Source organism: Lepisosteus oculatus, chromosome 25, assembly GCF_040954835.1.
Source record: "Lepisosteus oculatus isolate fLepOcu1 chromosome 25, fLepOcu1.hap2, whole genome shotgun sequence".
Classification (NCBI taxonomy): Eukaryota; Metazoa; Chordata; class Actinopteri; order Semionotiformes; family Lepisosteidae; genus Lepisosteus; species Lepisosteus oculatus.
In genome coordinates, this window is record NC_090720.1 from 4,253,861 (window position 1) to 4,280,368 (window position 26,508).

General features: G+C 38.1%; 1 protein-coding gene across 2 annotated transcripts in view; it reads right to left on the reverse strand.

Moving 5' to 3' along the window:
• The window catches only part of LOC107075574 (MORN repeat-containing protein 1), a 165,296-nt gene that overhangs the window by 8,096 nt on the left and 130,692 nt on the right, over positions 1-26,508 (reverse strand). For both annotated transcript variants that reach the window (XR_011183659.1, XR_001477079.2), the window contains exon 17: positions 22,065-22,161. The gene's annotated coding sequence lies outside the window, so the exon portion shown is untranslated. The remainder of the gene's footprint in view (positions 1-22,064; positions 22,162-26,508) is intronic.

Here is a 26,508-nt window from a genome sequence, read left to right on the forward strand (position 1 = left end):
TGTGCCTGGAAAAAGTAAGACTCGCCCCTGTGATTTTGGCTGGCTCCTCTTAACATCTGCTTGGTATGAAGAGAGTCAAAGGAAGAGAGTAGGAAAAGTGGAAATAGTGAAATTTCCGGGAGTGTCGCAGTTAATGATGATGAGAACCGGGTGATGCCATCGTAAGTAAAGTAAGTCTTGGCAGCAGAGTCAAAGCAAACAAAGGCATCACAGCTGTGTTGCATAGTGTAATGGAATTTTTATTAGCCTCTGTTCCTCAAAAGCCATGATGCTTTCATACTTCTCCATTGCAAAGGAACTGTGATGTTCTGAGTGGACTATTTTTACAGACTCCACATCAGTGCCACTCAGTTTATGTTATTTGTAAACCTCCTCCTTGCCCCACAAGAAAAGAGCAAAACCAGTAAAACAGTGAGGCCTAATTGGGTACTAGCAGTGTAAGATGGTGAAATAAAATCATTGCTTTGTTCTCTCGGTCCCTCACTTGGCTCTATAGTGAAATACAGCGCAGCATTTCCTGTAACACCACAACACTTCAGAGTGCTCCCACAAAAAGCTTAGGTATAAGTGAATATTGAATTTCATTTGATCCTTATTAAATTATATTCCAAGACAAACTGTGTCTGCCTAGTGTTAAGATGACATCATGCTAGAATTTTTCTAGCTCAATAAATCAGCATTTTCGTTCTCACAGCTGATATTGGTCTGACAAAGTATGTGTGTCAAGTAATTTTAAAATTTCAGCTGATCCCTCAAAGCAGTGCATTCATCAAATTCATAGCATTTTAATCTCCTGACACTTCTCTCTGTTTGTGATCCAAGTCAAGCTATACTGTTTGTTCATCTCATTGGGTACAATCAAACATGGAAGTTGTTTCCCTCATAATATGCAGCACCAATGAAGTGTGGTTTGAAGTACAGTAAACAAACCTTCTCCAGTTAACGGGACCAGTGTACAAAGATAAATATTCCCGCTGGCTTTTCCTGCTGGTCAAACGCATTACAGAAGACTTCAGTTTCATTTTCTCACAAAAAGACGTAGCATTCACTGACGGAGTGACCTTTGACCCCCCACTCCCATTGACAGCACAAGTCACCTATCATGACCAGTGGTGCAGGAAAACACAGTCACCTTTCACCTCTGATGGCGAGGATTCATTGAAGCTCACGCAACCCCATGTGAAATGAGCTGAGGGGCTTGTCGTTCAGCTGCTGACTGTAACCTGCAGAAAGGACAAAAATCTCCCACAGAAACAGAATCCCACTGCTTAGCTCCACAATAGGCGAAAAACAAGCTCAAGGGAAAATTACTTCAAGTACGAAAAATTAAAGAAAAGGACAGCCGCCCCATCCAACTGTGAAAATCATCACGGATTCATACACAAAGGCAATGTTTTACAAACCAGCCAAATGTAATTTCCTCGCTCCATTGTCAATGTGACAGGCAGACACCTCGCTGCCCTGCCTGTTTCCACCTAGGAAGAGCAGGCTGTAGGGCTGAGGGCTGGGAAGGGGAGGGGGGAGGCAGACTGTGCGAACTGAAGCTCAGGAATCAGTGCCAGTCTAATGAACAGCGAGGTGGCATGAAATGTCCCCTGGCTGGGTGGTCTCAGCATGCCTCCTGCTTGTGCCACGAAACAAATGTGGGACTAGCACTGGAGAAGAAATGCGTGAAAATCTCTGGGATTTGGACACAAAACCACAGATAAGGAGGAGTGTGTGTGTGGGGTTTGCTTGGAATTCTGGAGGAGAAAGTAGCTGACCTCGTTGGAGGATTGCTAGTTTTACTGCTTTAATGAATACAGGAACTAAGGAGGTGTACCTGTCCCATTCTTCAGTGCCTGTTCAGACCTGCTTGACTCATCCAACAGAAAGGGGTGTCTTGAGGTCATTTTCAATGACACAAGGCATCTGCATTTCTTGATCATATTCCTCTAAAATGAATCATCGTGTTACTTTATTGTTATGTTTTATATAATTAACTCCTAAACTATATGCGATAAACAGAAAGCTGAAACTTACTGCAGCTGGTAGTAACGCCGTCAAATGAATTGAAATAGATTCCTTATTTTCCTTCACAAAGGAAAGAAAAGCTAAAATTCTAGGTTTTCAAAGTATAAAGTTTACTATGTAATCACCATCATACAGCATAAATAAATAATGCCTTAGATAAATAATAAATCAGCTCATAATTAAGTGAGCCGACTGTAATAGATTTCTGGCAGTCATTCCAGAATGGGTCACATGGTTACCTGTAAAAGTGTTCCACATTAACATTGTAATTGCTCATCATCATAAAAATCAATGTGGAAATATACTACTGCTGGAGAATATATTGGATTTATCACTCAGCAAAAACATTAGGCGATCAAAAGGCACTGATTAATGGCAGTTTTAAAACTGTCTGGAATGGGTACTAACCTCTAGGCAGGATCCTGTGCACACAATTCCACCTCCACAATTTCAGCAGGGTTTTTTGAATAAGGCTTAGCCACATAACCAACCGTTCTGTGGACAGCAGCAAGAATAAAAATCCATGAATCTGAATCCATCCATCCATTTTCTAACTGCTTCTTCCAATTCAGGGTAGCGGTGGAGCTGGACCTTATCCCAGCAAGTAACGGGCGCAAGGCAGTGTACACCCTTACCATCACAGGGCGCACAACAACACAGACACAGAAACACACACACTCACAACTTTCCCAGAAGCAACGCTAACCACTGCGCCACTGTGCCGTCGGCCTTTTCTTTAACTTAACATTCAATAAGAAATTTCTTACTTATAAAAAACACAATTCATTCTTTCATTGTGTTTGAGATGTACTGCACATGTGTTTTCACTCTCATTTTGATATCTTACAATACTGTATTCACTACAGCAAACTGCAAGTTCTGCACTTGAGCAGAAAAGTGGAAATTTAGGCCTGCATGACTTATAAATATAAAGACTAACGTTCCAAAAATTTCTTCACATAGCACATTAAAGTGCTTTCTGTGGCATTGCAACCATTTCACTCTTTAATGCCACTGAGGTCCCTAAAGTAAACTTAAAATGCTTCGAAATGATCCCCTCTAGGGGTGCAATCATACTTCTGTTTGGGGAGAATATTAATTACATATGAAACCTCAAATTAAGGTCTCGGGGTCTGCATTAGTCAGAGCTTTTGTGGTTGTGCTAGAAGTCTCCTTGACCACAAGAGTGTAAACAGACACAGGTGTTCAGGGCTGATGAACACCTCAAGCAAATGAATCCAGGGCAACCTGAAATACAATGTTTTCAACATCACATAATCCCAGGTGCCGTACCTATGATGGCACAAATAGCCACAGGGGAGAATTTAAAAATTCCACCCCCTGAGAACACATCACAATTCTGAGCTTGGTAAGGTCTTCCAAAGCTTCTGGATGTGAATCTGCCTTAGGATACTGCTTCTGGATCATGTTCCTTACATGTCTGCAGTAATATTTACAGGACAGAACTTGGAAGGTGTCAAATAAGCAAGAGCACAACTTTATCATATTCATAATGGACAGGATGAGAATGATCCACATTGTATTTCCCTATGAGGCACTTACAAGTTTAATAAAACCTGTACTGTAAATTCACCTCTAACAGAAGTGATATTTAGGAAATTATCATTTAGGAAAAGCAAATAAAAAAACAGCTTTGGTTTAGAAGAGCAACCTGAGACTCTACTATAGGACGGTCTGCTAAGGAGTGTAGCATAAACCAAAGGAGGTCAGAACTCCTTCAGAAACAGCAACCTTTTTTAGGATTTCGTCTGTTTGAAACCACAAGATTGGACTTCAAAAACAATACATTCACAACTTATTGGAAATTTGTATAATTTCAGTGCCAAACAATGTTTATCGATACTTTTTTGAAGTTCAGTGGGGCACTCCCTAAATCTGAGGCCCTATATCAAATTTTCCAACAGTACTCCGATTTTTCCATCTTTCTTTCTTCTTACGTGAATGAAATTCTAACACTTTTGTTTTTGCCATTTTTTTCAGAAAGCCGGGACTACTTTCTGAACTCGACTTTCGTGAGGAAGTCCACTTTCTTAAAAGTGCAGGAAACGGGGGCAGGAAGCTGGTTGGAAGGATGCAGCAGCTGAAGGAAGGAGGGAGCAATGAGAATACAGTTCGATAAAACAGCAAAGAAATAAAAAAAAAATACTGTGCAACATATCTGAGCTGCAGGGGCCTATTAAAATATGTATCAAAGGCTATGATTTTCTTTACTCCGTCAAGAATAGGCCCTTGTAACTAACTTAACAAGGTAGAATTCTGGTTTTGAAAGGCCGTTACAGCATATATGAAAGAATGTCAGTCACTCTGTTCCCACTGTCACATGTGCACACTCCCAGCTCCTCTCTAATTAACCTGAGTGAGTGACATCTTGATTCCCCACATATCTTTGAATGCATTTCACAGCTCAGCTAATGACCCCTTTTTCACTTCACAGGGAATTGATAGATTTTTATTTATTTAGTGTGAGGGAGTAGGGGGTGATGTTACTGTATTTATTATTTATACTTTCCTGGGAAAGAAAACAAAACAAGTCGGGTTTTCTTCTTTTATTTATTATGTATGTACTGTATGTCTTTCTCTATGTCTTTTGTGGGTTTAGGAAAAATTAATAAAGCAATGGAATGTCATACAGTAAAAAAAAAGCCAGTCACTGTGATTTTTATAGTGTAATTCATATCGCTGTTTTGAAAGGTGAAGTACACCTGTTGCATAGGTAGAACCTGACAGAGCTAAGTATGTTATAGGGCTTTTACTGAATGCATTTGATTTGAACAATTTGGTTCAATAGTCCTTACTTTTACTTTGCTTTTTGTCTATTTTTCATTTATTTGCCTATTAATAATTTGATTTCAGAACAGATTTTCACCAGATTTTCATCATTGAACAACCCACATTCAGGATGATTAAACTTATTGGCCTCAATCTTATTATTCAAATTTTTTTTAGTGGAAAAGAGGGACAGTTGCACATACACACGGCATGACACACTAGAACCCTGCCAATAAATACATGATTAAGGATGTGACTGATAAAATAATTTCAACAGTTCTAAACACGTAAATAGTGTTTTCAACGTAAATAGAAAAATAAAGCTCTTTTGTATTACACGTTTTAGAAACTGTTTTGCAGGGGGCATTAAAATGTCTTTACAATGCAATGTTTTTCTCTCAACCCTGGGAGCTCATTTGTACAGATTGTTCTTTTTTTTAACAGAATCAGCCGCCACGTCAGAGCTCAGCAGGCTGGAACCTTGCCAACGTTTGCCCAGCAAGACTAAGGCCAGTGCAATAATGATTAATCCCCAGCCTCCCTGCACACCCACACTCCCCCACAAGCACACAGACACACACAGCTCCAAGTGCCAGGAAATAGTGCCTTTTACCTTGAAGACACTTCACCCACCTCCCTCTGCCTCTGCCAGCCTACGAGCTCTGAGCTGGTATCCACCCGCTACTATGAAGATTTTAAACACACGCAGAAGCAGAACTCATGCAGTCCAAGTGGTTCATGTGAAAATGTGAACACCAGAGACTTCATCTAAGTTGTCTACTGCAGCAACAGATTCTGTTCAGATCATATTAACACATTCCGCAAGTGTTGAATGCTTCCTTCAATGTATACAAATCTGTATGTAGAGTATGCTGATATGCTGATCTTTATCTGCAGTTACTTCTATTCTACTGTGGTGTACAAAACAAAATTATATAAATTCCCAATGATAACATCAAATGCAATGATCTGAAACATATTAAACAGCATTGTGAATGCCTAAATCATTTGGAATGTGAATAAAGAAGTATAGGTGGGAGAGCACATGTTTTTATGCCTTTTAAAATATAAACCAATACATTTTTAAAAAAACATTTTTTCCACTTGAATGGGAGGTTGCAATCTCACATTTAAGGACACTGCTACAGATAGGCTAATACATACAGTACATATCAATTACATATGAATATGTGACTGGTTTGGATTTGGCACAAGTGCTGAAATGTGAAATATGCCATATCCTCTGTGAGGAAAAGATGTAAAAACCTAATATAATTCTACAAAAGGGATCCTCTTGCTGAAGAAATCTGGAGACTTTCCTGTATTAAAATGGTAAGTTGATACTCATACTACATACTACAGTGAAATGAACCACTGAAATATCTGTGAATTGAAAAACCGAGAGCACAGTTTTATTTTATTGTTGTTTTAATTTCACGAAGGTTTTAATGCTGTTCAATATATTAATACCAGTGCTTTCTGAACACAAAAGAATCCATTAAAAGGCACCTGGGATTGCATGTTAATGCATAATTACAGCTTCTGTCTTGTCTGGAGGCCAAGTTGGTTTATTTACATTGTTTGTAATCCCAGGCTTTAGCATTGTCAGGTGAAACCATTTCAGGCATTTGTGTGCCATCCAAGAAAACTACCAGCTCTGCTTATTCAGAGGTGAGAGATATAGCTAATGCATGTTCTGCAGAACAAATAAACTTGATCACCTTCATAAACAACAGAAGAGAATGACAGGAATGGATAAATGTGCTTAGCAACAAATGCCAAAGGAATTAAAGAGTAAAAGGTAAACAGCACCTGTGAAGTTCCACACCAGAACCAGCTAGTTGCTGAAATGCTAAGAAAGCTGAGGTCAATCTTTGGAGCCAGTATTACACCCCAGTAGAGTGATGGTCACTCCTGTAGACTGGGTCTGATCAGGACGCCAGCTCTGCAGCTTAAGAGAATATGAAATGTACACTAGCATGGGGAGGCCTGATATTGGCTGTTCCTTTTATTCAATAGGAAACAGGAAACCGTATTCTTGAAAACACTAAAACTCTGATCTGAATTTGTACAGCAATATATAACAACGGTGCCAATGAAAACCATAAATAACCCCCCATGTATTGCTGAGTGAAAGGTAACAGCGATTTGTTGAAAAGAAAACAGAGCTGAGGAAAAAAAACATAAGAACAGAAAAGAACATGTCATAATTACATGTTGTGCAATGCTACCATGCCTTCCACTTGCCTGACTGACATTACTAGATTCCCAGGTTGGACATATTTAGAGAATATTTACTGGAAGGACAGATATTTCTTCTACACGAGCAATTCAGAGAGTTCAGGGAACCTTTTCTCTCATTTTAGGCGTAGGTAGCAAAATCTCAAACAAACCCACGCAAAAAAAACCTTCACAATGGAGATGACTTTGTATATATTCTGACAGAATAATAAGCTTTGATAAAGAGTTGTACAGGAGTTTGTTTTAGTGTTCCAACCCACTCTGGACATTACAGGTACACCTGAGTTTAGGATAAATAGCAATATTGCCAAAAAAGGGCAAAGCACCCAGTTTTAAAAAGTAAACCTCAATCCTTCAGTTATCTTCATTGAAATGCAAACACTCATAGAGAAAAATGATTATTAAAGACATTTTCCAGTGTTGAAATTAGAAAATGTAGCATAGCAAACATACTGCACAGAAGTTTATGTACCTAAAACTGGTTATAGTGTCATAATGTTTTTTTCACTTTACGTCATATAAAAAAGACACATATCCCTTTAAAACGCAAATATTTTGTACAAATCCAAGGTTCACAAATGACTAATTTATGACTACATTATAAATATTCAGCTGTTAAGATATTTATATTCTTTGGAATCCATTATCATTCCCATTAGATGGTAGAAAAATAACATTTATTTATTCACTGCATTTTTAAAACTTTCTTCTCTTTTCTTGCTCTATTGTTCTGTTGACAAATGTATTTCTAATGTTCCCGAAAGACTAATAAATTAAATCAGAAGTTTGTTAAAAGTCTGTAACTGCATGGGCTGATTGCTGCAAAGAGGGTATTTTAGAGTTTTCATTGTTGAGAACGCAGAGTTCTGAAATGATCTCAGGAGACAAGCTCTGCAAGAAGATCTAAAGAATCCAATTTACCCCCAAAATTCAGGGAAGGTTAAGAACCAATTGATTTCAGATTCTCATCTGAGATCACTCATTGCATTAGAAACCAGATGATGGACACTTTTCTTGAAGGACTGAAATCTAAGAAAAGAGGGTAAAGTGGACTTCTATATTAGCCTCGGGGGATCTTGGATTGTATATATTTCATATATAGTATTCCAACGACTTTGGCAAAAAGAGAAGCTACAGAAGTCATTATTCTATATAACTAAAAATATCCTTTTTTTTGTTGGAGTCTCAGCACTGTATATCAGTGGGTGCCTTGAAAGGCATGTTCATGACACCGAAACAGTGTCCTGGCACTGTTAATGCAACATCAGTGCTGGCTGATGGTGAACAATAAATTCACTTGGGCTAAAATAAAATTTATATCTGTTTATTCATTCATTTCACTCATGCATTCCTTTCCCACCCTTGGTAAATTTTTGTCAATTCTAACCAGCATAAAAGGGACAGAAACTGCAGGTGTGGCAGTGACAGGATCCTGCAATGAACATGTCAAGGATAGTATCTATTTACCTTGAGGCACCAAGAAGTTAGGGATAAGAAGCCAGTTCCTGACACAAGCAGTCATTAGCACCTGCATTCCTGTGACTAGCTCGACCTCAGTATTCCAGCTTTTGCTTTTAGGACAACATCAACTGCTCATGCCTCCCTCTTTTTCTCTTTCCCTGCTTTGCTTTCAGTACAAATCGCGGTTCATTCTTGCTCCAGACATAGTCTTTCAGTGTTAATTGCTAAGGTCAGACTTTCAGCACATGCCAGTCATGGAAACCATAGAAACGGGTAAAGCTACATCTGTCTGGGCCTCATTACAGTGATTTCACCAGTGATATGAATTGGATTATACACTTCATTTAGGAGAACCTCCAGGCCTTGCCTTTAGTGGAGCAGTTGATGGAACATTCTTCTATACAAGCCCTATTAATATCTTGGCTTGTTAAAGGGTACAGAAATGATAAGTACTGCGAATCAGCAAGGTCCATTTTTTTCCCATTTTACACATATTTTACAGTTAAACTGCAAAGGGTTTTTGTTTTCCCAATCCCAAGTCCTGCATATGTTGTTAATCTGGTGTATTAGAGTTGATACAAATGTTCTTGGAATTGTAACATGCAGGAAAATAAAATAAGATAGAGGTGCCTTCAATTTCTATACAAAAGCATGAAAGTAGAATGCTTTTGGTTCACTCAGTGCCTGGGTAGTTCTGAAAGGGCTTGCTGGGTTTTTCTGCTGATAGCAGTAAACCCTCCAAAATAACCATTAGTTCATCTATTCTGATTTCCATTTACTATAATACATTGGTGGAAAGGGCAGACATAATATGACATATTATGACATATCGTGTAAAGACATATGGTCTTAGTTGATACAGTATGTAACAATGGAGCCCTTTGATATTATATTTTAAGAAAGGGAACAAAGAAACCCTGTTCAAAATAGTCAATATTAATTTCAGTTGGCTTTCCTTTTTTGACTATCCCTAGTTCTGCAAGTGATAGTCACATCTTGAAACCGAAGAATCATTGCCTTTGAGTGGAAATAGCTGTTTTCTTTGCTGTGTAGCACTTCTGGCATTGTGGCTTACATTAGTTGCCAAAGAAATTGATTTTTTTTTCTTATGTGGCATTGAAGGAAAAAAGAAGAAACCTCACTCTGTTAAGACATTTAAAAGAAGCAAGCTGTGTCCAGATGAAACCAGTTTTGAGTCCTCTGTGTTCCACAGTTTGGTCCCGATTATTATGGAGGCAGAACAAGGTTTCTAAAGAAATCAGTGCCTGTCATTTATCACTGGCTCACTGTCATCCCCCCTGGTGATCCGTGACAACCTGTCTGCTGCTGCTGTTGAGATCCTCCTGTGCCCAGGTCACAGGTTAACATGCATTACTCAGGAAGGCTGAAAGATGCACTTCGTGTTATTAAGTAAGTTCAATTTAGTCCATCACCAGAACCATCAAGAACTCAATAAAGTAAGAAAAAAAATTAACAGCGACCACTGAAATCCTCCAGGAGGACAGGATGAGCAAATGGACAGCAGACAGCAAAGGTTAAAAGGGAGTGCGGTCAAAGAAGGCTTTGAAAAGCTCTGAACCACAAAAATACATCCAATATGCAGCCCATGAACCACAGTCAAACACATGTTTTGCTGGCCTTGCAAAAGCGCATTCATCATTTCAAGCTACCGGGTCTGAAAACATTGTTACACTGTCCATTGCTTGGAAACCATTTGGTCCACTATGTGGTTACATTTTAAATCATCCACAAATATCTTTATTCTTATACAAATGGCAATTTGAGCTCATCTACCCAGAAAAAAAAAGAATTAATCCCGAAAACAACCATTTGTTTTTTCTTCCCAAAAAAGGACTAATTCTAAACACGTGATGCAAACATCACTGAACACCTTGGTCTCTGAAAACACAGTTATTCTGGAAGCCCAGCAGCAATACTTATGGCAGAAGAAGGAAAGGAAAATTTCCCTAAGGATTCTTTCTACATTGCTGAAGATATTATAATATTCCTATGATTGGATAATAACAAAAGGATGGTTAAATGTGAGCTTTCCATACCTGTACGTCTTATAAGACATTATTTGCGAGCTAGCCCTCTTTCCAAGATGAGGACTAGATAATCCTTTCTTCAGCAGGTGGGTTTTCTTTACTTTAAAAAGACTCAAATCTGCTACATGAGCAACAGGCAGGGAGCAAAGTCTCATTCAAATACAACTTGTCTGTTGAGCTTGTTGTCTGAAAGAACACAAAACCTGTTTGTCTAAGTGGTGACACTTCTCTGTGCTTTTTTTTGTTTATTTGGGGGCATGTGTGTCCAGTGTGACTACAGCACATCTTCGCATTCTTCCATGAGTCTAGAGGCTTTGTCAGCTTGATAGAAAAAGCCCCACAAACAATGAACTTTTCTATAAACGAGCTGTGCTGCTTCACTTTTAAGCACTTTAGCAGGGATGTGAACCTGCACTACAGCTAAAATTAAATATTGCTTTTCTTCCATTCATCCTAGTTAGCTTACAATCCTGGCCAACAGCCTGAACAGAATTAATTGCATGGACTTTCAAGAGATGGGATAGGAAGGCATGGCCTATTGTCAATGGCATTTAAAAGCAGAGAGAGGCCAGGGTGTTAATTTGTTTGCCAATTCTGCTTTTGCTTTCGAACTATCTCCCCCTTTCTGTCATAGCTGAATCGTCATTCTGTAGAAATTCCAGGCCCTGCATGTTGTGTTTAAGTATGCTCCACTCTCATGCTTGGTGTTGTGTGACACACCTTTTCTATTTCAAGTATGCTTATTTTAACCTGATACATACCTCATTAATTAATCATTACTTTCTTACTATCTCTTGTGAATGAGCACGTGCAGAAGGACTCCTGACCGAATGTGACAAAATGTCAAAAAAGATCATAACTCCTGAGAAACAAGCATATAAGGACCAGCGAGATGGTCTTCAGAAATCCAAACCATATGGTGCCTTCTTAAAAAATTGAAGGTCCAAGTATTGTTTGTATGTAGGGTTAAATTTTGGCAGGGTAGAGAACAGTGCATAAAAATAAAAATATAATCAATCAGGATGGTCACAAGTGTAGAAATGTGTGTGCTTGTACATTTAAATCCAAGGAAACAAAAAAATTACCCTTATAACATGGCAAGAGAGCAGATCCACAGGAGAGAGATGGATGAGAGTAGCTGAAGAGAAATGTTTGTCAGAGTCTTGTGAAGGCCTTCATCCATCACAGGATCAATAAAGACTGAAGATGAAAAGTGAAAAGTGGAAAAGTGGTAATGTAGTAGTGCAATGTTGCTTCAGAAACATGAAATTAGGATTCTAATGATGTGCTCCTACCCCCCATTTTAAACTACAACATTTTGTTGAAATCACCTGTTACAACAAAGGCCTAATCAAATGGCTCCACCTAACAAAAGAACCACAAAATACTCTCAAAGAAAGACATTGACTTTCACTTTAAAAAAGAAAAGGTAAATTCTATTTTAACAAGAACACTTGGTAGCAAAGACATATTCATGCATATGAGCATATTATATGATCTAATAAAATATAAGATATAGAGTTTCATTGCTTTTCAAAGATTGCTATGAGTATACGTTAGATGTAAGAGCTCAGCAGCCATTGTGAACCAGTGTCTAGCACGCATAAATTACGCTTCATCTTGGTCTTTTTAACCTGTCAGGCAGAGCACAAGGTGAACAGTGATGGTGCCCAAGCTCAACATGATTAATGTACTTCTTGTAATGTGGAAATTGTCAGTGTAAGGGTTTGTTGCCTGCAGGGCATATGACTACCTGTTTCCAAAAATGCATTAGCAGTGCTTTACATGGATGACCCTGTGATAACAATGATGGAAAGCAGACCTCTGTCTGCTAGCCTCCGGCTGGAGAAGGATAACCTGTAAAATAGAGCACCGTGGAATAATTGTAGGTTTTTTTTTCTTTTGTATCTTACCTGCCCACCACAGCATGAACATTCTCTACATTTTCATGGTCAAATTGTTTCAACTGTAGCTGCAGCCCTGTAAGCCATTTCTAAATCATGATTTAAAAGGTGGACTTATGCTCCCCCACACACATACACTGCCCTGTTCTGACTGCCCAGCTCACAAATATTTAAGTGACTGTTCAGAGCATGACAGCACAGTCGGGTTTGTCCGGTTGGAGGGGGTTCTCTCAAAAGAACAGCTTCTGTTGCATGTCTTACAATGTTCCAGGATTTACTGAAAAAAAAGCAACTTGGACCAGTCAGTCAACCACCTGAAAAAAAGTAGAATATGAGAAGGCTGTTTTATATCTATTTTTTCTTTGCTTGTTAATTGATTAACTCTCATCTCCCATTGCTAGCTCTATCTGGCTTTTTCCTGCGATCATGAAAGAGGTCGACAACCTAATAAATTTACTCATGTAAGGAATCTAACCTGCCAATATGACACAGATTTTAATGTATTAGCGCTTAATTTTCAATGAAATGAAGGCACGCTACATAAACAGGGTTCAAAAGCAATCCAATTAAAATAAGTGAAATGGCATATGGGGCCATTCCTGCACTGGCTTTCTGATAATGTGTCACATGACTTTGCCACTAATTGCCATTTTGTTTAATTTCCTGAAGACAAATTTCCTTTGCAAACATATGGAATCAAATGAATGTGTAAGAGAAGGATTTTAATTCAATATAGCCTACATGATTATTCAAACCCTATGCACCTCACCCCTCCATGTTCCTTGACACTGCTACACAAGAAGAACTTGAAGATTAGTAGGATATAAAAAGCAATTGACAAGGTTTGAGAGAGGGAAAAACAAAAGGTTATCCGCAACATGTAGCATGACAGCAATCAATATACAGTGCCCTCAAGATTCATGTCACCAAAGAAACCATCATGTCTTACTTAAAACTATTAAATAATGTAATACTGTAATCATAATAGCATTGCACAGAGCAAACTCATATTTGTCATTAATAAATGAATTCCAGAAAACAAGAGGATCACATTTATTCACACTTATTATGTATCATCACATAAGTTATTTGAAAACTGCCGCCAAAAAGTAATTAACCCCCATGAGGTGGGATGAAAAAACTGAGTCTACTTCTTCCCACTGTTGTGTCCATTGGGATACACTTAAGTCCTCTTCCTGGCAGGGTACAGTGGTGCAAGTATATCTCACCACCATGGGCTGTGAGACGAGTGGCTTGGGAGGCACCTGTAAATCCAAAGGCAGCCAGAGGTCTCCAATACACACTGGCATCTCCTGGATCTAAACTGAAGAAACCTACCCCTCAATGTCGCCGACATGAATGTGCCATTCAAAACTGGTTTACAAGGAAAAAGCCTCTTCAGAAGCTGAACCACCAAAAAAGGTGACAAAGATTTGCCAAACATAATTTGAATGACAATCGAAAAAATCTTTTATAGTCAGACTATAAATCTATCTTATAGTCATCAGTGTTACGTTTAGCAGTAAAAAGATAAAAATTTAAGTTGAGAAAACACTCATGCCCACGATTGGTTTCACAGTCGGTTGTCTTACATCTAGGGACTTGGAGACTTTGTCGATACAGTAGGGGAAATCATTATATAAAGCTAATAAATAAAGGAGATTATTTTTAATCAATATATACTTTCCATGTAGATTACATTTTTTTCATTAGTAAAAAATAAGGTTGAGAAATCAAACAGAGCTAGGGCCATGGTAATAATGTATACTTGCTTCCTCAGAGACTGACACTTGTTTAGAAATGACTTAAACAAGAACAAGAACTTATTTCAGATTTTGTCAGCTCCAGTTTTTTGTTGCCCAACCTCAAACCTCATTTGTCCAGGTTTCTGACCTATCACCACTTAATTCATTTGGACTTCTTATCTGCCTAACACTGCATTAACATTCACACGCACCAATTTATTTCAAATCTAGGAAGCATCCAGTAAATTAGATCTGATATAAGAAGTCTAGATACTGGAAAGAATGAATAAGGGCAGGAAAAACCATTGAAGGTGCCCAAGGAATGTGCAGTTAAGAACCTCTTGCAGGCTTTCTGTCAGTGCAGAAAGAACATGGATATGGAGAAGAGATGCGCCTGGCTGTACTATCTCCAGTCAGGCTTGACACTTCTTGGGCTGAAAAAGTGACGGCACTGATTTAACAGGGGGCACTGTCTCTTAAAATTCCACCTCTGTCAAGTTCTTGGCTGACTGCTGCTGCTGCTGCCTCTTTTAATATAAATCCTTCCTTCCTGCAAATCTGCCATCAAACCCAACCCCCCCTCCACTTCAAATCCCTAACCTCTAACCTTCAGCACCCTCTCCCCCAGAAAACCATAGACGGCCCCTGATGTACCTCCTGCATAAATCTACTGGAGCTGGCCGCAAATATTCCAGCTATGCTGATTTATGGAGGCACTGCTGATTCAGAACTGTGGTATGCAGCCAGCAGTGATCTGTTACTATGAGGGCTTTAAAACATAGCTGGCCTCATGTGCAAGTAATAAAAAGACACCCTTATGTGTATATGTTTATGGTGGGACCTGGGTGAGAGCTCTGAACTCACCTGAATAGGGTCAATTAACGTAAACACAGTAGGAGGGGCTGCAGACAAAAGAGACAGCAGCAATTTGCAATCCCTCCCTTTAACCACATACAGGAAGGTGTATGGACTGGGCTCTTACATGAGCACGCAGCGTGGTCTGAATCGGTTTTTAATGGTTGCCTGTTGGTAAACCACTGCCCTCCCTCCTTCCATTTGTGTTTCTAATGAATACAAAAGCACTAATCCACTGGCTGCCAACAAGAGGCAATTTTTGGTTTTATTTTTCTTTTTACAAATGAAAATAGAAACATGCACACTTATCTATTTATGACTGACTTTGCGTCAAAAAGTATCTACCCCCCCTTTTCTTTTAAAGCGGCATATTTGCATTGCTTCTACTGCGTGAAATGGGAATGACTATACCTTTAGATCATCACCTTTTTTATCTGTTTCTAGCTCTCGGCACTCAATAGTCTTATCAAGAATTATGGAATACGTCATTCAACTTCAATTCTGTTGGAACTCTTTTCTGGAAGAGCTTTAAAAGCCACAGAAAACACATTGGATTTTAACCAGTTTCAAGCTCATTTGGGTCCAGTCTGACAGTTCTGGATTATCTCCTGAACTAGATCATTTGTTTTATTAGTAGTTTGGCAGGATTTGGGAGGGGCCTCCTTCTTGTTAATACAAATTGAGGCCAGCTTAATTTCACAATGCTCACTGGGATAACTTTGGCCAAATAGTATCATAACCAATGATCGGAAACAGCCACAAGTTCATCACCACAATCTTTTGTAAGTGAAATCATATATGCCAGCTGTAGCAAATCTACACCATGAAATGTGAAGAGGGACTATACATTTCTGAACTGATATAAGGCATGTCTGCCCACTGAGAGCTAAGACAGCAAGTTTCAATTGACCACTATATAAAGTGATTCATGACCAACATTGTTCACTCACATTCTATTTTTTTGAATGTCCACTGCAGGTACTGATTAATGTTAATAAATTTGCCAATAATAAAAAGATTCCAAGAGAGTACCCTGACAACATCACCCAAACAGAATACAGTTCCTGTTTATAGAAGCCAGAATAGATACCATTCACTTTTGCATGCCCTTTTCAAAAAACATATTACGTGTTAGTTTATAGCATTCTCCTCATTTGTATTTTTTTGTAATTTATCATATTCACAATGTATATGCCATTTCTTAAAAATTAAAGTGCCAAATTTAATCAACATTTGTGCATGTGTACATACAGACATATTCATATACCGGTATATACTGTAGCAATATGCACATATACATGTACTGTATAAAGGCATACATATAAAAAATACTGGGGTATTTTATTATACAGTATATACTAAAAGATAGCGGTGTAAGGGAAATGCTTAAAATATGACAGTGAAAAGTCAACTACTTGCAATACTGAATGTATGCACTGCGTTTACTTGAAGTAATGAGCAGGCTAAGGGAAAGGAGTGTATACAGCTAAAATACCAACACCTACAGTATATTATACTGTGCACTTGAAATATTGTCAACAGCACTATCAAGGTACTTATGCATACACAACAAAAAATTTCCATTGGGAAAATGGTATCTATCATGACAAGCTAAGGACCACTCCTTACAGTGTGAAGTCATACATCTGTGGCCAAAAGATTTATATAGGGGTCGGTTTCCAAAATTCCTGCAGGTTCAGAGCCATGGTGTCAGAACGCCTCTGATTTCTCATTTAAAAAACGCTGCAATCTCAGCCAGGAAGCACTTAAGTGTTTAAGTGTTTGAAATTACAAATGCATGTCCCTGCCAAAATTGACTTTAATCCCAAAGGGTGTTGTTAAGGCATGTTATGGAAAAAATGTCATAATATAGAATAAATAAGTCTGTCTGTTGACATAATTCTGATTAGGTTTCAGTAAGAAAAAGAGTGGCGTATCGTCTTGACTAGTTGACTTGGAATGCAGTAAAACATTGTGAACTCATTGCCGATTCAAGATAGTATTAATTAGGTCCATAGGAAGGTCTGTGACAGGTCTATCAGACCTGCTTTACAGAGAAGAACACACCAGGCATTCATTTAGTTCTTCTGTATACCTCGGGCTAACAGTACAAATATACCTTAATTGCAGTTTAGCTCTCTCACCAATATGTTAGCCATCCTGACATTTTTTATACAAATTGACAGGGAGCTACATTTTGGGTTCCTGAAGTGGTGTAGAAAACCATCAAGGTTAATAAACATATTTTGAAGGGAGGCTCCAACCCTGATTTGCTACTAGCTGCTGTCTTTCAGATGCAACACGTACTGTATGTAAAACATTTAAAGATCCTTTTATATGGATACACTATAGAAAATCGAGCAATTAGTTGTATTAAATCTCTTCCCAAGAGCTAAAACCCATTCCCAGCTGTGATTGCTTAACCATTATCTTGGTAATAACCCAGCCCTTGCCCTTTACACACACACTCATCCACCCCCACACAAACTACATTTTACTCGCTGGCCTCGGGATTGACATGATTGGACAAGATCTTCACCTGATTTTCATTGAATATGACCAATTAGGAATGATCATTTCTGTCTAAAAGTCAGGGTCTTTACTTTGAAATTATTACAAAAATGAGGTAGGAGTGTCAAGGTTAAAAGATAATTAAAAAAATATATATGATCATAAGAATGACAAACAAAAAATATATTCTTCATAATATTAGCATTATTAGGGTTCTACAGGAATCAGGCTAGCTAATTAATTGCTGGGGCCTTATGTTATTTTCTAAGTCCAACTAAAGGAAACCAAGAATGTTATTCACAGTCTTCTATCTAGGATATTTCAACTCTCATTTCAGAAGGGAGCTGTTCCAATAGATTGGAGAGTTGTAAATCTGATGCTAACCTACAGACCAATAAGTTTTGCCTATTTTCTGGTAAAGCTATGGAAACAACAGTAAACGCTAAACTATCAGAATCATTTTGAAACAATGGCATTTTAAGAGACAGCCAAGATGGATAAAACAGGGGAAGTTTTGTTTAACAAGTTTACTAGCATCACTTAAGCAAGCAGAAAGGGCAGCTTATAAAACCAAAACATACAACGTGATACTGTATGTTAGAATTTCCAGGTCCCTCATAAAAGCTTAATTCTCTAAAAGCTGCAGGAATCCACAGTAATGTGTGCACATGGATCAAGAACTGGTTAACAAACAGGAAACAGCACATCATCTTAATGGACACAACCTCGAATTGGAAAGATGTAAGCAGTACAGAAGGGATCCATTGTAGGCTCAGTGCTCTGGCTGCTCTGTGTTATTAATTAAGTTTCTGGTACAGATGGCAGACTAGTGAAACTCACAGATCATATAGGAAAGGAGAGTGGCAAACTCTCCACAAGGAGTGAAACCACCACAAAGTAATTACAAAAAGTATGGATAAAATAATGGATCCATACTATACCCATATCATTTGTGATTCTTAGTTGTCAAAGGTTAGACATTGAAGGGATACGAGTGTTTAAAATACTTAATGATTTGCACTTGTATAACACTTTTCATCCTCTAATATTGCAATATGTGGATGAAGGGAACCTGGCTCCCTTTACCCACCACTGAAATGCCATGCTCATCTGGGTGATGGGCAGCAGCCACTCTGTGCCACCAGCCCTGTCACACAGCACATATAGCATAGAAATGAGAAACTGCTTCACCGTTTGCTTCAAGACAGATTTTTGGTAGGAGAGGTAGTTCAAGCTCAGAGTGAAATGTAATCAGACTAAATAAGAAAGCACCTGAAGCATTACAGCATTATTTTTAATATCTCCACATTAATTCTTTTAGAGTTTACAGAAAGGAACTTGAGTTCAGCCATGCACTCAAAGTACAAACAGATCTAATGCAACTACTAATGAAAATATGTGGTGAAGGTGTGGAAGGGTTACAAGCAAAACTACTGCATGCACTGTATTTCTGCCAAGGTGGACAGGAGAAACAATTACAGTATGTAATATCAGTTTCAGCAATCAGTGTTATTCATAGTGAATCATGAATAATGGTGTATGGTGGGGGCTTCATTATCAGTCTTCCTTCTGTATTCTGTATTTTACAGCAATTGTGAAGAAGCTGGCATCTTCTTATTTAAACAAAGCTTAACTAAAAATCTCATTTAAAAAAACGATTCAATCTTCTGAGCCCCTGATCTTTGCCACCTCCAAACAGAGTGATGAAAAACAACCTTTCACAAGTAAAGTCTTGTTCTCAAACTGTGGAAAACACAAAGTACATATTGTACATGCGAGGCAAAACAAAATGAGGAATGAGATAAAATTATGGGTTGTATTTAGGTACATTTTAAACACAACATTATTCCACTAACATAGCCTCATAAATAATTCTGTTGTTTTTTGGCTTCGATGTAACAGATACAGACACATAGGCTGAATACCTAATCTAAAACAGAGATCCTCTTTTTAACTGTCCTTTTTATGAATATCTTTATTTTATTCAGTGATTTTGTAAATAATTTCCAAATTTACAACAAATACAAATCAAGGCAGCGCTGCTTTGAAAAATTAAGGTAATTGTTTGGATTCTTTCTTCTTTCAGGAATTTGCTCTTTTCATTTTATGTCTTATGCTGGATTTCATTCTTGTAACCACAATGATGAATGATTGAAGTGTAAACTTTGCTCCACATTTGCAGAAATGACTCTCTTCCTACTCACTGTGAACTCTAACTAAGACCACCTTGGAACATTTGAATTTCTTATAGTGAATAAAAGCTTGGTCATGTGGATTCTTAATAATCCAGGGAGGGTTATTTGCTATTCAAGTTAGCCTAAAACAATCACATGTGCCTTACTAGATATATGAAAAAGCTTTGAATAAACAATGACTCACAAACTAAACGATTCTTCTTTACCCAATCTACAGAAAAAAAAAATTGCAAGCTTAAAAAAATCTAACCTAAATGTATGTTTTTGTTTAAGAAGTTTACCACAGTATGCTTCATGCAGCAACCAAACAATACTTTCTGCACATTTCAGGTTTTGCTGCACTTGATGGAAGGGATTACATTTGTATGTAAACATCAAAAGGGAGAGCTAATGAGGTAAAGTGCATACACAATTCTTTTACTACATCATTTCCAAATTGTGACTTTTCCTTTTGTACTGCCAGACAGACAAACGGCTATCTGTAATGAAAACCAAATTTGAGCTAGTAACAATGAACAGTGCTGTACTGTCTCTAACATCTCTTTGGGTGATACATTCAAACGATAGCATCCTGCCTGGGTGTGTGTATCCAGTTGTAAGATAATACCAGACATATGAGAAGATAAGTAATATTTGGTCTGCATCTTGTCATGTGATTCGGAACACTAAGTTATTAAGAAATCTAATTCGGCACCCTTTCTTTGAGGCATAATGGATTCCCTCTTCCTGAAAGCACAACTTAAGAGAAAAAAATGTTGGCACAGTAGCAGGGGCTAAGGAGATGCAATTCAAAAAGCCAATATCAGTACTCTGATTGCTCAATCTCATTCACAGTATTTCACTCATCAGCGATTAAAAGACAGCAGCGCTCAGGCTAAATTTGTCAGGTCAGGCTTTTGAACGAATTGAACACACTACTTTATGTTTCAAGCATTTCAACTTGTTTTTATTCTATTTCATTCAAATAACAAAACAAAACACTGTGTACCAGAAAAATATCTTAACAACTAAAGCATGACGCTGCTTTAGACTGGTTCCAATTAATGTGATCTCTCCATTCTCCGAAAAATAAAGCTTTTATCTCTCATTATTGTTTTCATAGACAGAAACATACTTAAATGCCTTACCAGCATGCTCAGCGCCAAGCTTTTGTGATATGTAAGCATATTGTTTTTCCAATTTAAGGTGCACTTGATTCACTGTAATTTAATTAATTGAAAACGTCAGGCTTTTGTGGTACATGACTTTTCAGAATATATGAGTATTGTCTGGTTTTCTCCTTATCAACACTGTATGTAACTATGATTCTACGGTTTTGTATAACCACAAACTTAAATAAAATTTCTGAATGTTCAACACAAAGCAAAGCGAGACCAGTGATAACACCACTGTGGGTTGCATTGATGGAGTCTCTCACTATGCTGCAGAGATTTTCTCTCTTCAGTGAGTGATGGCTCAGCTGGTAATTGAACTTTAAAGAGATTTTCCAAAAGGTATCTAATTGGAAATCAATTGATATTCACTTAGCTTCACATTTGTAACATGGGCATATTGTGGGAAACTAAAATATAAAAACTGATTATATTTATGAGAAAAACCCTGTGATCTAAATTTAAAAAAAAACTGAATTATTACAGAGGACAGATTGTAGCCTCTCATAGCACTGTTACATCTAACTCAGACAATCCAAATGCAGTGTAAAAGGGCAAAAATTAGAATTATTTTGTCAGACAAACTGAGACACGTGCATACAATCTTTCTTTGTGTATAGTAGTTTCACAAGGGAGTCAGAGCCCATCACCCTTCGATCTCTGAGGGCTACCAGCTGAGACAGACACCTCGGAGGAGCACTCAGGGAAAGACTCTTAATACAATGTGTGCAGGATTCACACTCGTCCACTGTTGTACTCTTCAGACACCTAGAGGGAGCTTAACCAGTTCATCATGCTGTGGTGTTTTCCTCTAAAGCAAAGCAGTTGTTTCAAATACAGAAATATCTGAAGTGCAGAAGTACACAGCAGCCAGAATGGCCTCCCTTGTACATAACCCCTTACATTCTAGTTCTTTTTTATGTCTGATGAAACCTAGCCTGATTGTTTTGTCTTTTAGAATAAAAGGCTCCCTTTTCGTTTGGAATTTCAAATTACAAAAAAGGAGGAAAATTCTTGTTATAGCAGCTCCCAGGCACGGAGTATTTAGCATCAATTTACATAAAAGTTTTGAATGGGTGTGTATTGCTGTTGGCGCGAGGCACAGCCTACTGACGGTAACCTTTTCATGAGAAAATAGGATTTTACATACCTTCAGAGCAGCCTGCCCATCCCAAAAGCTCCTGTTTGTAGGAGGTTTTTCTGGGTGAGAGTTCAGTGTAACATCTTGTCATCATGGAAGAGGTTCTCTAAAAATAACAAAACGCAGTTCATTTTTAAGACTGTTTTAAGGCCAGGGTGAAACAAGATATGTGTAACGTGCAATGGAATAAAAAAAAAATAATAGCAACTTGTTTACACCAGGCATATTAGATATGGCAGTTGTGGCATATACCAGAGATGGAATAATTGTAAGTTCAAAGTATCAAATGTCTTAGAAAATTAGCCAAGTGTTGCTTCAGTCAGGGTAATTGCGTAAAGACAGCTCAAGCCCCCTTTGAAACCCAACTTCCCCAGCCATGAATTAACTTGCTAATTACGTGAGAGAGCTTAATTGATGTGACTTTGTTTAAGTCCTCTGGGATACAGCCAGTGAGGCCTTTACCTAGAAAGATAGGTCACAGTTCACCACTCTGGCTTGAGGCAATAGGGTGAAAGGTGATCTCGACAAGACTGTCGTGTGCAACTGATTGACAAAACAATTACATGGCATTCGACATGCCTTGCACAGGAGTCAGTCTGACCATTATTTCCAGAGATAACAAAGTTACAGCTCGTCCTTACTGTCTTTTATCATCCCTGCTACCATGCACAATTAGGATAACAATAGAAGCCCACAGCTCAGCCTCTCGCACACAGCACAGACATGTTAGACACCATTCCCTTGCAATAAGTGAGTCATGTGCAGGGCTCTGCGGTGGCTTCATTCCTGGGGATGTATGTCACCCCTAAGACTCAGATTACAGAGACGGAGAAAATCACTCGCCTTCGAGTTTACTATAGCTCGCACAAATAAAGGAGGGGGGATCGACTAAATCCGCGCCTGCAGTAAAGTAATTTTTTCAGCTGTGTCCACTAGATATTTCTTACACCATGGTTTGGGTGTTGAAGTCCTGTACAATAAAAAAAAAAACAGAACAATGCAGACACCCCTAATATTGTCTCTTTCCATTACTTTTTAAAAATAAAGTGTATATACTGTAGTTCAAATAGGCTGCAAAGGAACAAGTAAAGGTTTTTTCCATGCTTTAAAGAGAAGAAAAGAAACAGTGTTTCAGCTGTGGAACCATCTTTGGGTGTGGATGAAGGAGATCACCAGCAGTTTGTTTTGCAAACTTCCAAACTACAAGGCTGTCGTGGCTGCTATTTTAATTTTCCTGTTTTTGGACGTGATGATTGTTGGAAGTTTATCACAGTAGTCATTGAGGCTTTAAAGACAATACCAGGGAGTCGATATCATGAATACAATATATTACATGATGAACTGCTGAATGATTTGGAGCAGTGCAATCTGGGGTCTGAACCATCTTTAACATGTCTTCTTTAATAAATCTCTGCAGTCCTGTCTCTGCATCTGGGGGCCAGATGACCTTCTGCCAGATTTGCCTTCCTGTCTGGAGTGATGTGTTAGGAGCTGAGCTCTGCCTCTGTTTATGTTTTCTCTGGGTGCTGCTGTGACTGCTCCTGCATGACCTGAATCCAATAACTCATGTTAAACACCCATTACTGGAAAAATCTGTCTCCCACCAAGACTGTTATAATACAAAGCCCAAGGGTGGGTTAAAATCATTCTGGGCCTTGGGTACATGCAAATGATGATCAAGGGGATTTGAGAAAACCCCGAGTAATTTTTTTCCACTTCCATCTGATGGGGAAAAATGCAACTTCTCATTTATCATTATTAGTGTGCTAATAGTCACAGGAGTAGCAATAGTAGCAGCATGTGGAGGAAACTATAGTGGAGTCACATTCAGATTAAAGTCCTTATCTTAACTAAAACATTTTGATATAAAGGGATTAAACAATAAGAGTTATGTGGAGAATAAGTTTATTTAAGTTTCATGTAGCACTCGATACTGTAACAGTGGCAGAGTGCTGTGCTCCTACTTTACAAACAAATGCACAAAAGGTAGATCAATCCACTGGGTAAAGCAGCTCCCTTAAACTGTCCAGCTTCTAAAGCTAAACCTCTACAAAAATCTATTCACCCGTTTTTCTAAAGAATTAGGATTCCAAAGACTGACATCGTTCATCCCTCAATCCCTAAACCACTTTGTCAGAAACGCCTGGCAGAGAAAGAAAAAAACAAAGCCAGTTGTTTAGTTCTCGCTTCTACAATAAACTTGCATTTACTTCCATTTTGCAAACCCTGTTTTACAACATATCCATCTTTTTGCGGGAAAGACAGGCAAAAAAAGTCACACTTCAGTAAAAGTGAAAAAACAGCAATGCCTAAACGCCAGAGTAGATTTGTGTCGGGGGCTCTGGATTTTGTCACCTCATGCGTGCCCAGTCTCTCCCCCGGCTGTGTCTAGCGATAGTGATGCATTCGTCTCTCGCTTTCCCCGAGAAGTGAAGGAGGCTGCGAATACAACTGAGAGGTCCCTCTTGAATTCACGCCCTGCTAACTTGCAAACCGGGAGCAGACACATTAATGTAGTGCATTTCATTTTGCCTGCCTTTTAATACTTTCTGTGGAGCTCCAATAGAAGCCAAATACAGTTACATTTAACACTGCTACCTATTTACCATTACATGCACGTGAACGGTATAATCAAAGCTTACTATGAATTATTAGAGACAGAAAATATTGACTTAGGAAGCCCTAAAGAGGAACAAAGCAGTTTGTAACTGTTTTTAATTTTAATTAAATTGATTTGAACCTGCACCCAATCATGATGGTATTTGCATATTCTCATTCTTCTTAACAAATTAGGATTGTGATGAGCAACATGCTAGAATCTTTCCCAGGATTTCTGAACATCAGAAGCAACAGTAAACATGAGTACAGGTGGAAGCTCAAGGTTTTATGTCAGCCTGGAACAAGCTACCCAACCAAGTTTTCAAATCTGATACCCTGACTTATTCCAAGAAAAAGTACTAGCAACCAAAGGAGTTCGATGGGTTGAGTGACCTCCTCTACTTGAAGCCATTCTTATGGCCTTATGTAACATTATTATCACATTACCAGCAAACATCCTTGAAAACAAGGACTAAACCTCAAAGGTGTTTGCTAATGAAACTTGTCTTATCTTATCCTTTGGCTATTATTGGATTTCACTTCATGAGGGGAGACTAGATTAAGAAAGAAGTAGATTAAATGCTGAGAAGACTGCACTGTGATCAGAAATAACTTGTAAATATTTACCACGGCATTCAACTTGCATTTTCCATTATCCAATGCAACCCTCTAAATATGCAGTCATTATGCCCACTGGCTTTTTAAAGCTTCCAATGCCTCAGGAAAATTAAAAACATACCGTCATATACAATTGTAATTGTGCTCTTGTTCAAGCTCTGTAGTAAAATTCATTAGTGAGGTCTAATTATTGTTGACTAATGAAGGACAGTTTAAAAGCTACCTGATGTATTGTGCAGCACAAAACAAAAATTGGCACCTTTTAGTGTTAGCAAGCAGTTTCACAGAACAGAAACAAAGCCTAATTTATACACATAAAAGCATCTTATGTGTTCCACATATATTTTGTATCACGCATAATATTCACATGTGAACATGTCAATACATTGAACCTGGAAATTACAGATGAATCATTCACATGATTTTCACAAGGGAACCTGGGGCAGAAAAGCTGGGGATTGTGTGAAGGTATATAGGGTTGTGAATGGAAGATAAAAGAGATGTGGGGATATATACTGTATACCTATACAGTATACCAGGGATCTGGAAAACAATGGAAAAAAATGTAGATTTTTACTGTAGATTATTACTTATGATCCATTTTTATTTTGGTTATGGAGCAGTGATTGAGAGAACAAAACAAAAACACTTACATTTTATGGAAAACCAAACAAAGTAGAAGTTAATCTGACCTCTCAGAATATTTCTTCATTTGCAGAATTTTAGGAAGCAATAAATAACATGTATTTATATAATACAATAATAAATGCATCAGGGTTTATATGAAAGATTAATATATTGCTGCTTGAGACAAAAGGATAGACAAATAAACTGATAAAGAAGTATGAAAATTTCTGCTGCGTGTAATCTTAATGCATCACTTTTATATCCAAGGTTTAACATCCTCACTTTGTATCAGGTACTTGTGCTTAACAAAAAAGACAATATATCTTTTTCTGCTTTAAATGTGCTTTTCCCTTGTAACATTCAAGAATTCAGCTAATTAGTATGTCCACTGTGAATGTAGGTAGTATGTGCTTGCACTTAACCTACTAATTAAATATTCCAGTTTCATTTCAATAACTACTGCTGTTGCGTATGATTAAGCTGCAGGGCTAGGGAACAAAAAAAGGACATGATTACAAACTGAAGCCAATGTATCTTATTTTCTCAGTTTTTAAAGGACATAGCCTTATTAACAATCCCTTGTGGGCCCAAAGGGAAAGGCCTGTGTACG